Genomic DNA, 17734 nt, shown 5'->3' with positions numbered 1-17734 from the left:
CAAACGATCCGCCACTATGATTGGACAAATAGTTTGGGGAGACCAATGAGAGCCCGCTCCGCGCTGTCGACTTTCTTGAGAAGGAAAGACAGAGAGAGAGGGTTAGGGAAGGCGTAAATTGCGTTTTTTTTTTTTTTCTTCTATCGATCATAAATCACGAACTCCGCAACCAATGGATACACCGTTCTCTTTGTGTTGGTGTTAGGGTAACGGCATCTTCCACATCGCTAGGAGAAATTTTTGGCACTTTATAGTGTCCCTTGAAAGACAAGAACAAAAAAGACAAGAACAAAAAAGAAAAGAACAAAAGGAACAGCGAAATAAACTACCGCGGCTCAGTGGCTATAAGACGACCGCCCTCCACGCTGAGACTGGGAGACGTCCCGGGTTCGAATCCCGGCACCGGCTACGCTGTCCGTGGGTTTTCCCTGGGATATCACCAGACGCTGTAAGGCACGCACATTTCCCCTGAAGTCGGCCCAGGACGCCACGACAATTTCTGTCGTCTCTCTCTCAATCTGCTTCTAGCCACAGTTGCACCGCGGTGCTCACGCAGAATTTCCACATAAACGAAAAACAAGAGACGGGGGTAAAACCAGACTGACGTTTTATCATAAGGACGTCAGAAAAGCGAAAGAAAGAGATTCTAAAAAAATCAGGAAACGCGAACTGATTAATCTGTCTTGGCATATCCTCTGTCTCTTTCTCTCCAAGTTTGTTATCGTTAATTCTATGATTAGAGTCGTTCGTTATATTTAGAGTTGTTTTCATTGCCACGCATGGACGGAGACGTCAACTGCACCATTTCCAAATACCTGATGGGTCAAATCTAATGGAGTAAGAGTGACTTAATCTAAATCCAAGAAATCAACGATATCGCTATACGCCGATACGTCTTCAAGCTTACGGTCTATAGCGTACGACACTGAAGACACGTAGGACCCCTGCCGGACATTGATATACATACATTAATGCCGCTTATTAATCATGTATAGGTAAACAAAACAAAAGACATGGCCCGGGAGAAAAACGGCCCCTGTTCGAAATATCGGCAGCTCCCGTCCTGAGGCTGTACGTTATATCCAGATATTCGTTATAGCCGAGTCCGTTCTGACGAGCACGGACTGTACAGCTGTAACTGTATGCCACATTCTTACATTAGCGCACGCGTCACCAACTCAACACCGAGGCCGATTCTTAACTTAATAATTACCTCCTTTAATTCAATTACCTCCCGGCTTTTACGAGCACTTTCTTCAGCGAGGACGGGAGAGCTTCTATTTACCCGGACACGCTGGAAACAATTATCGTCGAAAGCAGGAAAAGTCTTGTGGGAGAGTCGCGTTGACCTCTCGAACATAGATGTAGGTGAGTGTGCCGCGGCAAGTTCAATGTCGTCCCCCTTTTCTTTACCGCAAAGGCGCGGATTCCGCCTCCAGTGTTGTGAGACGTTTATTGGCCTCTCACGTGCTCTTTTAGTGTTCTCTCTCATTCTTTTTTTTTTATATTACTATTTCTTTATGCGTCCCCTCGATCACTTTCTTACGAGCCCTGGGAAATCGTCGCGCTTTCATTTTCGACAGTGCTACTGACCACAACAACAACATCATGCGTTGTCCGACATCATCCCGCTGAAGTTTGAGGTGTTTGTGAATATTGCGAGATGGGCGAAAGGTTTTGTGCGATGTCGTCACCGTGTTTTGTGAATCGTGCTGCGGAGTTGTGAACCTGCTTCACTTGGTGAAACGTGAGTACGTGAATTGGCATGTTCAGAGTATATATTTCCACGTTTGTTGCGCGTGTGGAGGCGTTTTTAATTTCGACTCAAGATTCGATCAGAAGCCAACGCACACGCATAATTATTATTATTATTATTGATATTTATTTTTTTATTTATTCAGAGCACCGTACTTCTCCACTTCCAGTGGAAATTAATTATGGAATTAATATTAATCCTGTTGAATTAATATTAATTAGACAATGAACTTAAGAACAAAAAACGTAAACGCCGCGGCCTCAGGCACTATTCGACGTTAAAAGTGGCAACGTAAAAGTCTTGGGTAGTCACGTGCCTAGTAGGTTTCGCGCACTGCCGCAGTAGACCAGACAGCGGAGCAAAGGACGATAAGTTAATGGGAACGTCCGCAATTATTCTCGCCGAATCATTCCCACGTGGTCGTTACACTGAACGAACAGGAAAACGTTATGCACGCAGCTCATAACTGACAGTAGCACGAAAGTAAGTAATTCAAGAGAGAGTAACGAAAGAGTAATTCAATATTTTTCTGATCATTGAAAAAAAAAAAAAAAAATGTGCGTGCCAGTCACTATCACTGTTTTCCGAAGCGGGCACCGGTTTGCGTCTCTTACGGTTTTCGCTGATATGCAGCAACATATTCGTGAATTTTAGTAAATCGTACGCTATCGGCTTTACGTACGCAAGGGACAGCGATGGTGGGGATAGCGCGATGGTGCTGCGCAATGCGCGAAGCTCTATATGTTTTGCGCGTGCGCAGAACCACCAACGCTATCCCTTGCGCACGCAAAGGGGTTAGCGTACGATGCACTAAAACCCACTAATGTGCTAGTACTGCCTACGGAATCGTCTTGCGTACGCAAGGAAATAGCGCATTCCGCATGTGCAGAACATGAGTTTGCACACATTACAAGACATGCGCAATGTAAACACACTAGAGCTAGAATTCTAACAACTTGCGGTTCTACGTCGAGACAGTACCATGATAGTGAGCAACGCCACAGCGGTAGGTGTGTGGACGAATTCTTTCGACCTGAGGATTGGTGCAAATGGTACGAGTTGGCTCCGACACGTCGTCATCCGTAGGGAGCGTTAAATACAGGGTGGTGAGAGCTCATGTCGCGTTATAGAACCCCCAGTGGGCAAAAATTAATACAAAGATCGATTTCTTATTTTCTTTTTTTTTTTTCGTCGTTCATGATTCTAGTTGTTTCGCGACCCCTAAAACCCCCCCAAACCCCGATGAAATTCTCTCCTCTTTCAAACCCAAATTATCTTAATGTTGCCCTTTCGCCCTCTCTTCTTTCGATAAAATAGGTTTTGATCGCGTAACAATCAGGTCCTCCAAAGACAAAAAGTGAATCTGACAGGCACTTACAGCTGATTATGATGCAACCAGTTGACATCCAATCGAGTTAGTCACGGCTGGCGTCATTCTGAAAGATGAAAAATATTATCAGTTATCACCCACTCGCTGCGTTGATTGAACGCTCCGGACCAATCAACAGGCTCTGACCACGAAAAACACTCAAAGGGGGGGAATAAAGGAAAGCAAAAAAGAACGTAACGATTTCCTTCCAGTGGGGGTGCTGCAAAACTTCACCCACCGTTGAGGATTAGTACTTCTTTTTCTTATCATACTTATAATTCCCGACCATCTCATATGCGACGGCAAAGGCATTTTTCTGTCAACATAGGACAGGAAAATGAGAAACTCAGCCGGTCACTTCTTATCTAACCACCTAACCGCGCTATCTCTTTAGCCTCGTCCGCATTTGACGAGAAGGGACACACACACATCTTGAAACCAAAAGAAGAGTCGAAAGTAATCAAAATTTTTGAAACAAAATCAAAATCAAGCAGAGGTCTTTTATTTCTGTTAAGAGCGAGGCCGCAGCGCCTCCGAGGGGAGATCATAAAAATATGGACCCGATATAAAGGTCCTACTCAGCAACCGGAGCGACATTTAATGTGTCCTGACGTCATATCTCTTATCATCTTCCGCCTACGCCAATCATAAAAGAGCTGATAAAAAGCTGACGATGACGAGACTCATCCGCTAAAAGTGCATCAATAAAAAAACTTATACTAGCAACGTAAACGAAACACAAAGTAAAAGGAGGCAGTTAAAAAGCACTTTTAAAAATATGTATCAAAAATTTCCGCACACAAAAACCCGTTCCTCCGTCTCCCTCAATAAAAACAAAACCAATAAAATGAGATCAAAAGCCAATTCAAGGCATGTCAATAGACGAAGCAAGGTCTTCCAAAAGTGCCGAAGAAAAAGCTCTTCCGCATTTTTTTTTTTTTTTCTTTTTAAAGATGATAATATCGAGTTCGCGCGTTCGTTCTCACACATCCAAGGGCAACCCTGTGCGATCCCATACAGGATTTGGCCGTTTTATTCCACTTTGTCACTAAGCAGTCGAGCAACAGTGGTAGCAGGAGCATCCCGTCCAAGCACCCTGACTCCCTACAGCGTGAAACCCCGGAAACGACCTCAGTGTTGGGTGCGAATTACGCCTGCTTCTGCGAGAAAATGCAGCATAAAATTACCCGGAATAAATACCTAATCGATAAAACCGCAGTGTATAAAAAAAGAAGAGGGAAAAGACTGCTGTATCTGCTAGTGCCTTCATTTTAAGGGGGCCATAAAGCTACAGTGCCATAAGCCATAGTGCCACGCCCACCCGATTATGGAGTCATAATATGCGGAAGATAGGGTTGTTCATGAAGATAGAAATACCTGAATGCTTATCGTTACCACTTCGACATTTGTACGGGTCGAAGATTATCGTGTTTTGTAGCTTTATTTTGCATTCTAGGCCTGCTTCGTGCTGGAATCTGATATTGTTATCAACTGAAGAGCACTACGAATATTCCTGGAGAGATTGCTATACCATATACCTGTTATATGTCCGGTATGAGGGGGGCGAGTACTTTTTTTTTTTTTTTTTTGCTCTGCAGACAAAAAAAGCCGGTTTTTCCAAATGCCTATTCAAGCGCAAAGTCTGCGCGCCGTATCACCTTTTTTATTCCTTTGACTCCTCGCAAGCAATATAATCGATCATTTCGTTTTTGTTTGTTTTGTTTATTCCGTTAGCACCTCAAAGTAACAGTGGCTATGAAGGATACGCAGAGGTGCACATATTGAGAGAGGACAGCTGAAAGAAGAGAGTGAGACAAAGGGGTTTAGTGTTGCATCCTGGGTCGACTTCGCGGCCAACTCCGACACCTGCTTGAAGAATATGTTGGAAAACGCAGTGGCAATCCTCACAGAACTGAACCCGCACTGAGATATGAACAGGCTGTCTCCCTTGACCTTGCGATGACCTTGACACCGGGGATAACCACAGTGGCTTCATGGAGCCGACACGGAATTCAAACAATTCACCGTTCCGTCAGTCAAACAACCCATTATTATACAGTGATTAATGGGAATCAATAATGAAGGAGCTTGATGTTGCAACTTCGTCAGACAAAAACATGATACCAAGACCTCCGTGCCCTTTCAATTTGAAAAGTCTTTCATTCCCGATGATTTACACCTTCGAATCTCCAAAATTGCGTTGAACCACGAAGAAGGACATATCGAGCATGGCTTCCGTGTCACGCGATGTCCTTATCCTTAAACCGCATAGCGTTAAGCGTTAGAGTCACGTTTCGAGTGAAAGCTGGTGGATAGGACAAAATAATTTTCAGGAGGAAAACGAACTGAAAATAGAAAGATCAGATAAACGGTTTTTTCAGCATACACCTCACGTGGGGAGAAAAAAATAGATAGTAAACGAGATAAGAGCTAGCTGTGGTTTATTTTAGATCGTGTGGTTAGTATGCCAGCGTGCGTTTTCAGAATTCGTTATGTCGAGACACTATAAACGGGTCTTTGAACTTTAAAACTCGACAGGCTTTTATATAGAATATACGATATATCTTACTCGTATTCTGACCTTATTGGTCCGATAGTTGTGCCGTCGGTGTTGTTATCAGCTTTAGTTTCATTATCGTACGTTATAACCTGATAATCGCTTAGTTCCCATCTAATCGCCGTAACATAACGTTCTACCTTTTGGCAGCACAGCATTTTAATATCTCTTTAAACCCAGGGGAGGGAGCATATATTAAGATATCCCCCTAAGATAAGATATCTTAATATATATTAAGATAAGAAAAAAGAAAGGGAAGGTTAGACATGCAAAGAGCCGGCTTGCTATTCTTCAAAAAGAGGGGAATATAAAAACGGAAAAGCAGAAGAAAAAACGCAAAAAAAAGAAGGAAAGAAAGGAAAATGAAGAGACTAACAACGTCACATGCAGTTCATGACCCCAAGGGTTAAATATAATTCCTATGCTGGTCCACCAATAAGCTATGCGGTGATAAGATAGATAAGAAAACTGTATGAAGAATCGAGATCAACATCACATAGACTAGAGTACGGACATATTGTTCTGCTTTGGACAAAGACCATGAATACGTTTTGACATTTGACATTTATTGGCCATCGACGTTTAGCAATAAACACACAGTATATAGTACGGGACTGCTAGGGCAAGCTTGTTTAATATTACACTAAAAATAGATGCACAGAAGTGAGATAGTAGTAAATAGATACACATAGAGGTCAGATTTTTTTTCTCTCTCTCTCTCTCTCTTCGTTTATCTGAATAATCATCTTTATTCATTAACGTACGAAAGAGTAAGCGGGGGCGTTAATAGCTTATCCACCAATTTTATTCTTCCTTTTTTTTTATCATCTAATATGTGACCAGCTAGCGTTGAAGACTGCGGGGAGGTGGTGGGTTCGAATCCCTACCACCGGCTGTGCTGTCTGAGGTTTTTCCCTGGGTTTTCAGAAGACTTTCCTGACGAATGTCGGCACCGTTCCCCCCGATGTCATCCCAGGACGTATATTAACCCCCCTGTCCCGCACTTCTTCCTGCTGTCCTCTCTCCACCTGTCCATGTCTGTACGCCGCTCATAGCCACAGTTGCTTCGCGGCGCTAACACGGAATACAGTCAAACTCCTTTATAGCGAACACGTTTTTTAGCGAATTTAGCGAACTACAGCAAATTTTTTTGCGGTCCCGCTGGAGCCCTATAGGTCCAATAATGGACATCATTTTTAACGAAAATATCTTTACTGCGAATTTCTTTTTGCTGTCCCCTGAGTTTCGTTGTAAAGGAGTTTGACTGTATAAAAAAAAAATCTGGGGCCGAAGCCGGGTTCTGATTTTGCTAACCGTTTCCAAAGACAAACACCGAAACAGTGACGCATATATAATAACATAAAACCTTGAAAACAGCGTATCCCCTGCCCGCAAAAAAAAACAAAAAAAAAGAGAGAGAGAGAGAGAGAGAGAAGAAACGTTACGAGCTACGCACGAAACCTTTCTGCCGCACCAAACCGAAACTAACGTGACCGCGACTCGCCAAACAGGAAATGTCTTCGCGACACGCTACCCCCCATCACATCCTGCTGCGCTATCTGAATGCACCACATTCAAGACCTTGGCTTTGAATAAAACTTCTCTCTATATATGTGTACACCGCAAAATAACTTTAAAGAAAAAACGTCTTGCGAAGAAAAAGTACCTGTTAAGACCGCACGCAAGATTGATACGATACATTGCACCGCCTCTTAGAAGTTAAAACCGGTGTCTGTCTCTGCAACAAAAAAGTAGATGAGACATTGTTAATACAACGCACACGTCGATGGTGGCGCCGTTACGGAGAAAAGGCGAACGGTTTGAGGGTTGCGTGACTTTTGAACGTCCGTTTTTACGGGGCTCGGTTCAACGGCAGAATCTCTTTTCGCGTCGAATTTCCTGGTCTGGACGAGATTGAGGCGTGAAAAATTATGCGGCGTCTCCTTTTGAGGGTATTGTCCAAATATTGTATGGCAGGAGGGCTTTTGTGTTGCGTTACGCGTGAAGAGATCGAACAATAACTGGCCTTGCAACGCGGAAGTCGTGAGCTTGGAAGGATTATCCGTTTGTCGGTGTATTTTTGATAACGCCGTATTAATAATTTTGCGTTTGAATTCCGTGCTTGCACCACGAAACAACTGTAGCTATGAGCACTGTACAGGTGTAGACAGCAGGAAGGAGTGGAGAAAGCGATGAGGTTGGTGTGCATCTTGGGCAGACTTCACCAGGAACTGTGCTGACGAGCTCAAGGATGGCAGGGACCGAATCAACGCCTATGTGATTGCAGGTTAGGTGCGCAGCCAGTGCGCTAGCGTTACGCTATACGTAGACATCGCACTCTCGTCAGTAACATTAATGCTCCACGTTACCGTTAACATACGTTAATAATGTAGGTATATAGCGACAACAAACAAAACAAGATACATTGTACGTTATATCCGGGTGTTCGTTATAGCAGGATTCGCTCTAAAAGGAAAGCGGACTGAACCTGTAACCTAGGTGAGGGCGTAGAAGATCCAGAAGTAACTCTGTCCCTACCCCTTTTCAATCAAATTCCCGCAGTGTGTTTAGAAAGAAAGCTTTGCTATTAAACCGATTAGAATCAATCGCGGTGCAGGACTTTTAATACGATATGTCAGACCTTAGCCAAGGTGTGCGTTCAAGGTCGACTTTATAAACGATGTCTTGCAACCTGCGGTTCCTCATTGAAATCTCTGAACGTGTTCAACTCTTATTTCTTTTCTTTTTTCTTTTGTTTCTTTTATGTTTTTAACTGTCCCATCACGTTTCTTTGTCTCTTCAATTTATCTGTCACGCATTATCCCTTTCTTTTTTGCTACGAGTGACATAATTTGCTCAATACCGGTGAGACGTGTGCTTTCTGATAAGCTGTCCATTCGTTTCTCTTTCCAGAAACAAATCATGTTCTCCATATTTTCCTTCGTAAACGCCCACAAATCTCCCTTCCTTTTTTATTTATTTTTATTTTATTTCTTACATCGAAATGGCAAGTTGGAGTTACACCCTGCCCTCTCCCAAAATAAGAAAACAGAATACTTTGCTCATTATCATTTATGGCCTAATATGTTCGACACACCTCATTACTACCTATGGCTCTAAGCACGATAACGACGCAAGGGAAATGTCAGGATTCAACCCAATACAGCGATGTTGTTCTTGTATAGCGTTTCCGACAGGGTGATTCCAAAGCGTTCCCATACGCTACACTGGGGCTAACGTCGAAGTCCGTGCGGATGTTGACTTCAGCGAAAGAGACAACATTGACGCACAACGCCGCGTCGAAACCGACCGGAAGACTCTGTCGTAAATTTTGAACCATTCCTACATATAAGGGCCGGAATTTCCCCCACTGGCTTATTAAAGTACGAGTGTTTTGTGCCGATTCCATCGTCTCTGCGCGTCTCGGTGCTTGAGGGTAAGCGCTTTGCTGCTATCGTTATCTTTGTAATCGTGTTCTTAAGATGAGAAAGTAGGTGTTTATTATTACTCTAATCCGTAGTGGACTACTTTTCTGTGTATCCGGTTTTTTATTTCTATTATTATTTTATTTTTTTCCCCGCTGTTGAGGGGCGGATAAGTTGATTAAGAAGAACAAAAAAAAAATGGCTGTTCAGGATGAACCACCTGACCCGCACCGAAGGATTCGCGCACTTTGATCTTCTCTTGAATACTATACAGTGAACCCTCGTTAATATGACCCCCGATAATCTGACATACGCGCTTTATGACCATACTCTTGGGGAACAATGCAGTGAAACATCTGCAAATACCCTCGTTAATATGACAATTCCGCATTCTGACCAAAATTTTTGGGAACGACCATGGTCATAATAACGAGGGTTCACTGTATAAGATAAGCAGGAGTATTTTTAGTCTTTTATGGGACTAGACGTATGATCACAACGTTAGCCCCTTCTGAGAAGAAATGCACGAAAAGTTGCGAGCTATTTGCTGTGCTAGGGAGTAAGTTTCAAATTCATGGGACTAAAATGAAGAGTGATTGGAATCTGTGGGAGTAGGGGAGTCGCAACTGCTTTCCAATTTACTCCTTTTTTTTTTTTTTCTTTGGTAGACTATTTGCTCTGCCAGGGAATAGATTTCAAGTTCAGGGGAGTAAAACTGAACAGTAACATTGTTCGTTGGAGTAAAAGGGGAACAATTGCTCTCCGATTTACTCCTTTCTAGTGGACTATTTGCTGTGCTAGGGAGTAGATTTCAAGTTCAGGGGAGTAAATGAAGAGTAATTGAAATATATGGGGGTAGGGGAGCCGCAATTGCTCTCCAATTTACTCCTTTCTTTCTTTAGTCTTTATGGGGATTAGACGCATTGTCACAACCATACGGCCCCTTTCGGGACGACCTGCACGGAAACTTACGAACTATATTTGCTGTACTAGGGAATAAATTTCAACTTCGGGGGAGTCAAATGAGGAGTACTTGGAAACTATATGGGCGTAGAAGACCCAGCTGTTTTCCAATTTACTCCTTTTCTTTTCCGAGAATGCCGAGTAAGCGACCGCTATGCGATTCACGCTCGTACAGTTCAAGGGAACACCAAGGGAACCTATAAGGCGCTCTCAGATGCGATTCACCCTTCAAAAACAACAAAGCCGCGTGACTCCCACGGCAGCCGTAATAATTGGGAGTAGATTTACACGTAACGCGAGTCAGTCTACTTGTGTGGTGGCATGCTGCACGTGCCGCAGGATAGAACTGCGGATAATTTCGACCACTTGGGGGCTCTTTTGATGTGTGCCGTAGTGAGCGCAATTAGAGATGCAAAATTTCCGGAAATTTTGAATCGCTCGAAAAAAAAAACTGTTATTTTCGGGGGGGGGGTTCCGGAAAATTGGAAACAATGGAAACAAACGCGGTTTCTGCTGAGTCGAAGCATTGCCGTCCAAGCCACAGCATATACAATGAGCTAGAAACTTTAGTAGTGTTCACCCTCTAGGCATAAATGCGGAGCAGAGCATCCCATGAGACTGCTGTCTACTCAGCGACAGGTAATTGGAACAACCCGTCCACTCCGGCCAGAACTCCGACATTATGTGAACGCGATGGCGATCGCTTGGAATAGCAAGACTGAGCTCCAAGTTGGTGGTTGTTGGCGAATTAGAGGCACCTAAGGCGCTGTTGGCGGGTTGGAACGCATCGAAGGCACGAAAATTTACGTTTTCGAATTCTGTCGCCTGGAAATTTGGGGCAATTTTCCGGAGACGAGGGAACGAAAAACGAAAAAACATATTCCCCCCAAAAAAATTTCCGGATTTTTACCGGGGCTTCGCATCTCTAAGCGCAACACGGGATAAAGCAGAAGCACTCTAACTTTACGTCTCAAACTGGTCATTTTTAGCAGCTTCGTCCCCTGAATTGACTTCAAATGTCGAAGTAGTAAATCTTAACCCAGATCATCGTTGACCTCGAGCCCGTACATAGGCGTACGTGACTTCACAACACGTGCGCCCTATTCATTGCACCACCTCAGGGAAACTCCACATTATCTCCAGCAACTGATATGGAGCAGGTTTACACTGAGTCAGTCCATCGTTATCGCTATCACTGATACGCCCTTCACCGGAAGTGTGCGCGTGTGAGGGAGGCCTTCTCCCGCATCGTATCTGTGAATTGCATGGTGTTTCCCTATCGCTGCTGAAATATCTTCCACAGGCGATATCAAATTACACGCCTTCAATATTTCCCCAGTATTGGGCGATGATGATAATGATATAATTGATAATGATTAATAATATAATTGATGATAGCGATATATAATAATGATAATTGGATGATGGTGTGGTTGCAACGTCGTACGTAAAACGTTCCATGTGGTTGTTGGCACACGTGACCTTCTGACTATACTGCAGTCGAATGCACACTCACAGTTAACCGATGATGATGAAAATGTTAAAAGAAACCAGCGGATTCCGTAGGCAATATAACGGTTACTGCACGGCCATTAAATAAGGGGACATCAAAGTGACATTAAATGAAAACCAGCTGCGGGATAAAAAGTACAACCCGTTGGTTCGTCATATGCTAATGTTCTACGCTACAGGATTTCACTCCAGGAAGTTTATAATAAAAAAAAAATTGTACACGTCTGATCTCGGTTTTATAGAGTGACGCAAGACCGAGTATAGGCCTTACTTTTACGGACGTCATAAAGATGTGCGACCGAAGTAAAAGCTATGTATAGCATTGATCTGCGAAGTAACCGGTGCATAATTAACAGCTTTTATGCGGTACCTGTCGCTTCGAAGCTTCACGATGCAAAAAAAAAAAAGAAAAAGAAAGAAGTCGGAAGTATAGTGGACAATGATGTCACAGGAGAGTATAGCCCGCTGGCGATAGAATTCAAATGTACTTATCGAATTGTCCTTTAATTTCAATTAAATATTTTGTGTGCCTATTTGAAGTTTCAAATACAGTGACCCCTCTTTATTATGACCATGGTCGTTCCCGAAATTTGTGGTCATAATGCGGAATTGTCATATTAACGGGGGGGGGGGATTTGCAGAGGTTTCACTAAATTGTTCCTCAGGAGTATGGTCGTAAAGTACATGGTCAGATTATCGGGGGTCATATTAACGAGGGTTCACTGTACAGTGAACCCTCTTTATTATGACCATGGTCGTTGCCGAAAATTTTGGTCATAATGCGGAATTGTCATATTAACGGGGGGGGGGGATTTGCAGAGGTTTCACTAAATTGTTCCTCAGGAGTATGGTCGTAAAGTACATGGTCAGATTATCGGGGGTCATATTAACGGGGGTTCACTGTAATCCTATAGGACAGCAGCTTTTTAGTGTTGGTTGGTGTCAGCACTGTCCCTTAGACGCTCAGCGGACTGGAAGAAATGTGCATTATTTCCCGAGACCAGTTTCGCGTGGCATTGTGGGTAGGATGATCGCCTTCCTTGCCGAGACTGGGCGGGAGGTGACACGTGTTCGAATCCCGGCCCCGACCGTATGAGGTTTTCTCTGGGTTTTCCCGCAGACATTCCAGACGAATTTCGGTATATAGTTCCCCCTGAAGTCGGCCCAGGGCGCTTACTAACCCCCCCTGTCCCCCACACCTTCCTGCTGTCCTCTCTCCATCTGTCCGCGTCTGTACGCCGCACATAGCCACAGTCGTTTCGCGGCACTAACACCTTGACCTTGACACTGAGAGCATTGCACTTGAAACGATTTTTTTTGCGAACGTAGCACGCTTCTTGGTACGCCAATCGACACCATCCACGTATTCGGAGTATAATGTCGTACGCGCAACGTAAAACGCACGCGAGTGAATGGAAGACGGGAAGTCGCCGCTGAACTTCCGGCGCGTGCATCTACCCGCACGCGTATCACCAGTGAAAGAAGAGGACGCTTTCACTTCCACATTCTCACATGTTCCTTTTTTTTTTTTAAATCTGGAAATCCTCGGAGGAATTTCCGAGCAGAGCGCAGAGTTCAACCACCTCCTGCAGTTCCTGCACAAGAAGCAAGCTCTGGAAAACGTGAACACTATACATGCGTAATAACAGCGCGTTTTATTGCATCGTGCGGTAACGCCTTCGCGTACGTAAGGAATAACGTTGGCGACTCAACACTGTTCATCGCGTGCATGTACACACTTACATGTGCACCTTTCACGACATAATTCATTCTCGAACGTTCTAATTACACTTCCAGTACAACAGGAATACATCCAGTAGAACGAATAATAATAATAAAAAAGACTAGAAAGAGGGAAAGAAGGAAAGTGTACATGGACCACCCAAGGCACCATTGCATATAATAGGGAACATTAGCGGAACAATTTCTAAGAAGCCGTTTCCATTCGGGATGGGAATTAAGGAGTACGTTTTAATAAAAGGTTAAGATATATTTACGAATATATATATACATATATGAAAAAAAAAGGCATTAATTGAAGTGCGGACAAGTTTCGCGATGCGGTCCCGATAAATAAAGGATCAAAATATCAGACTGAGATGCGAGATAGGCGTTCAAACAGAGGCAATGCAGCCGTATACAGTTCTACTTATGCGCGCCAGCTGTATTCTGAGAACCGGCCTCGGGACAGTGGAGTTGGAATTTCGTGGAACCGATCCGGCTAACGCCCAACATGTGTTTCATTATTTCGACCGTCTCTAACGAGCGTCGACATTATCATGTTGCTCCACTCGTCTTCATAAATTTCAACCTGTCCCGAGAGCTAATTTTGAAATATGTGGTAGGACGTGAAAGTAGTACTAGGTACAGCGATCGTTTCTGATGTCTATAGCGGCTCTTTTTTGGGACCGGTCGAGGTATAGCGATAAACTGATACGGTACATGATATACGTGACCTTTACCATGGTTGTCGTAACTGACGGGCACCAAGGTTTCAAAACCGAGACCGGACACTCTACGTGAATGAAACCACTTGAATGTTGTTGGCGGCCGTGTGCTGTATTTTTATAATCTAATATTTTTATACTCAATGAATAAAAAACAAAACGCCGCATGGGAACGCGCCCGCGCGCCTCGACCACAGCGTGTCTTGTCACTTTTTTGTTTGTTGTTGTTTTTCGCCGGTGTTTCTCGGGCGGAGAAAAAAAAAGCCACACAAAAGCGCGCATTATTCGAAACACAACGCGCGGTCGGGTGTTTCTAAAGGAGTTCTCTGCACCTTTCCAACTGACACCTCGGTCCTCAGAAATCAAGTCTCTAAAGGGTAGCTACTTAGTCTTATCTAACTGATCAATTACGAAACGCTTTTCGATGAACCTGCCCAGCGATAGTGAAATCTAAGACCGTGGAAGATATAATACAGAAATTCGATAGCGAGTTTTACTGGATCGAATGGTGTTCACAACAACGACTCGTGCAAACGTGACAAGCTAGTGGTGTCGTTGCTGATTCATTGATTGACTGAAAAATAGAAAACATGAAGATATGACAGTCGCGTTGCTGAACTTCAATTCGACAGACTTCTTTGTCGTATCGTATACCGGTAGTGTGTTTCGCAGGTCGTTCTTAAGTCTCGGAGGTGCTTGGTTCGAATCCTATACCGCCGGCTGTGCTGTCTGAGGTTTTCCCTGGGTTTTCCGAAGACGTTCCAGACGAATGTCGGCACAGTTCCCCCCTGAAGTCGGCCCAGGACGCATACTAACACCCCTGTCCTCCACTCATTCCTGCTTTCCCCTCTCCATCTGTTCGCAATCGTACGCTGCTCACAGTCACAGTTGCTTCGCGGTGCTAACACGGAATCAAAACAAAAAAGGGGGTGTGCTTCGCCTCTATACTAAACCCCCTTAGCCACCTATGGTGGGTTTCACCTTCTCTCCCTCTACGAAATAAACGATATCCCCCACGTTGAAACAACAACGGGTACTAGATCAACAGAAACACGCACACAGAGAAAACGATATGGACTGTTATCATTTCTTTTCTTTTTTTTTTTTTCTTTGTTCACCCTCGTTACCCTGTACTTTCTTCCTGGGCAGTTTTCTATATTCAGAACCTCCCAGAGGGTAAAAAAAAAGAAAAGAAAAAAAGAATAGGAACAGCAGGGATTCACCAACTTCGCCCACTCACATCCCGGACACACAGAAAGCGCCCTCTATAACAGCTACGGCGCGAGGAAAAAAACAATGCCATATTGGAGCGCACATATATTTCTTCCCACGCGTCGAGTCTTTAAGCGGTACAGCACAAACGCATTCTTCGGATGCCGTCCTTCGCCAGGAATGTCCGTAATTCGTCACTAGACGAGAAAGAGAGGGAGACAGAGGAGAGAGAGAGAGATAGAGAGAAAGAGTTTGTATACACGCAGACGCAGCACGCGGCGAGAAACTCAAAAGTGGTGTTTTTATCGAGTGGAATTAAATAGCTCGTTTTGCTTATTGTTTAACTAGTTATTATTTCCTTTATTATGTACTAATTTCTGCTTCCAGTTTCTCAGCTGATACGTGGCCATGTTGCTGCCTTTAACTACATATTAGAGCCACGAAAAAGGAAAACACAAACAAGAAACGCTCGTCATTGACTCGTCGCTGACGGGTATTTTTTTAGTAATTCCGGGCTCTAATATGTAGCTACAGGCAGTAACGTAGACATAGTACATGGCAGATCGAATAAAAACGGTTAAATGAGTAGTAAATGAACTAAGCGGCATGCTGGTAGCTTTTAACAATTGACAGCCTGCATATAATATTGTTTTTCATTGCTTTTCTTACGTGCAAAGCGCACATAATCAGACAAATATCAGTCACAACTATGAAATTACTGCCAAATGTGTCACAAGGTATATTTCGCCCACAAGGAAACACATGGTTCCCTCAGCTTCACTTTCCGCGAGGTCGCTTTGCGTTAATAAGAATGGAATCCTACTTGAAACGTCAGTCTCAGCTTAGCTTCCCATCCAACAAAACACGCACGATATATAAAAACAAAATTTAAAAAGCAGGAAAACAAAGTGAGAGCGAGAGAGCCCTTCTCCGATGCTCCAAGTGAAAAAAACCCAACCGCAACATCCTTTTCTTTCCCATACCACATCACTGAGAGCAGCGCGGCCCAGTTTCGCTTTCGAAAAGCCGCCGCGCCTGACGTCAGACACGGACTTCCGGAAGTGACGCCGCGGCTTTCTGACCTCCGACACTTTTTCCGGCGTATTAGCCCGCTCCGTTCAAAATAGAAGTAGCCGGCCGGATAAAAGCGAAACGCCGGCACCTCCCATCTGTCATTCTGACTCTGTGGGTCGAACTGGAAGGCTGGACTCGGCTATTGGATATTCCTGAGTCGTTCCTGTGCCATAGGATTTGCCTGACTAGTCTGCAAATTGGTATACACGCACGTTTTTAACCGTCTTACGTATTTCTTTCTGTTGGACGCGATTCTTGATACTAATTATTAATAATATGATCGTTAGTATTATGGACGCGAATCTTAACGTTAATGGTATCAATATTATGTGACATCTCGAATGAACATTCTGGAGAGACGTCACAATCATTGTAATTTTATTCTCATGTGTTTTCTTAACACGGGGTCATGCCTCGTCAAGCGCACCTACCAAATATATTAATTTCTGTTCTGTTGGAAAGTTTATTTGCAATGTCTGCCCTGTGATTATATTTACTACGTGCAAGCCAATGGATCGATTGTATTGATTTTGTGCTTCAATTATGAAATCACAATTTTGTTCTGAACGGATGCCACCGATTGCACATACCATCAGATAGAGGCAGGATTAAGGCATGCCGCAGCGCGAAGCTGATATAGTACAAGACAGTACAGGGCAGCGCAAGATAGGAGACAGTTCTCGTACGGCGTTCTTCTCGGCTCTGCCGTACGTTATGCCCCAACAACACCGGATATCCTCTGGATGTACGAATAATGTCCTAACGGGTTCGTACGTCCGATGGATGTCCCTCAGATATCTATCGGACGTACGAATCCGTTGGGACATTATTCGTACATCCTGAGGACATTTGGTCTTGTTGGGGTGCGCTAGTGCTTTGCGACGGACTTCGCTGGACGATGCGCTGTACGCACACGATACGCGAGGCATCTGCTAGTGTAACAGCGCCTATTTCCTGGCGATTGTAGCGCTGCATGGGACCTTCCATATATATATATTCATGAACTGTTGACGACTGAAATCTTATGGGGCAATTCGACGATGAACACGGACTGCGAGTTCAAAAGTCAGTATGACGCTGCGCCGCGTTGTTTAGTAAACGTACCATTGCCATCCTCTGCCACTGAATGCCGGATCCTTGATGTAGAGCAGGATATCGTCATTCGAGTACTTTTTTCGGATGTATAAATCTTTCCAGTGTTTCTGGCATACGATTTCGGTACTGATGGCGACACTGGATTTTCAGCTAAATCCTTGACTGACGAAATACTTGCAAGCTGCGGAACCAACAGAAACGAATAAGGTCCCCCTCCACGATTGGAACAGTGTTTCAAACTTGTTGGGCTAGCAGTCTTACGTTATCGCTATCAACTCTCTAATCAAATGACGTGCAAAATTTCCCTGTGCCTATAAGACAACA

At 44.0% G+C, this 17734-nt stretch overlaps 1 protein-coding gene and 1 long non-coding RNA gene across 3 annotated transcripts in view; one reads left to right on the top strand and one right to left on the bottom strand.

Moving 5' to 3' along the window:
• Positions 1–17734, top strand: part of LOC135397250 (uncharacterized) — a 37922-nt gene that overhangs the window by 10582 nt on the left and 9606 nt on the right. Inside the window, exon 1 of one of the 2 annotated variants that reach the window (XM_064628698.1) lies at positions 16416–16515. The exons of the other annotated variant lie outside the window; for it this stretch is intronic. The gene's annotated coding sequence lies outside the window, so the exon portion shown is untranslated. Of the gene's footprint in view, positions 1–16415; positions 16516–17734 lie in introns of those variants that run through there. 2 annotated transcript variants of the gene reach the window in all.
• The window catches only part of LOC135397261 (uncharacterized), a 95859-nt gene that overhangs the window by 74179 nt on the left and 3946 nt on the right, over positions 1–17734 (bottom strand). The window contains exon 2 of the long non-coding RNA XR_010423620.1: positions 3135–3192. This is a non-coding gene — a long non-coding RNA (uncharacterized LOC135397261). The remainder of the gene's footprint in view (positions 1–3134; positions 3193–17734) is intronic.

The sequence above is a fragment of the Ornithodoros turicata genome, chromosome 6 (genome assembly GCF_037126465.1).
Source record: "Ornithodoros turicata isolate Travis chromosome 6, ASM3712646v1, whole genome shotgun sequence".
NCBI lineage: Eukaryota > Metazoa > Arthropoda > Arachnida > Ixodida > Argasidae > Ornithodoros > Ornithodoros turicata.
This window is presented reverse-complemented; position numbering and strand designations above follow the sequence as displayed.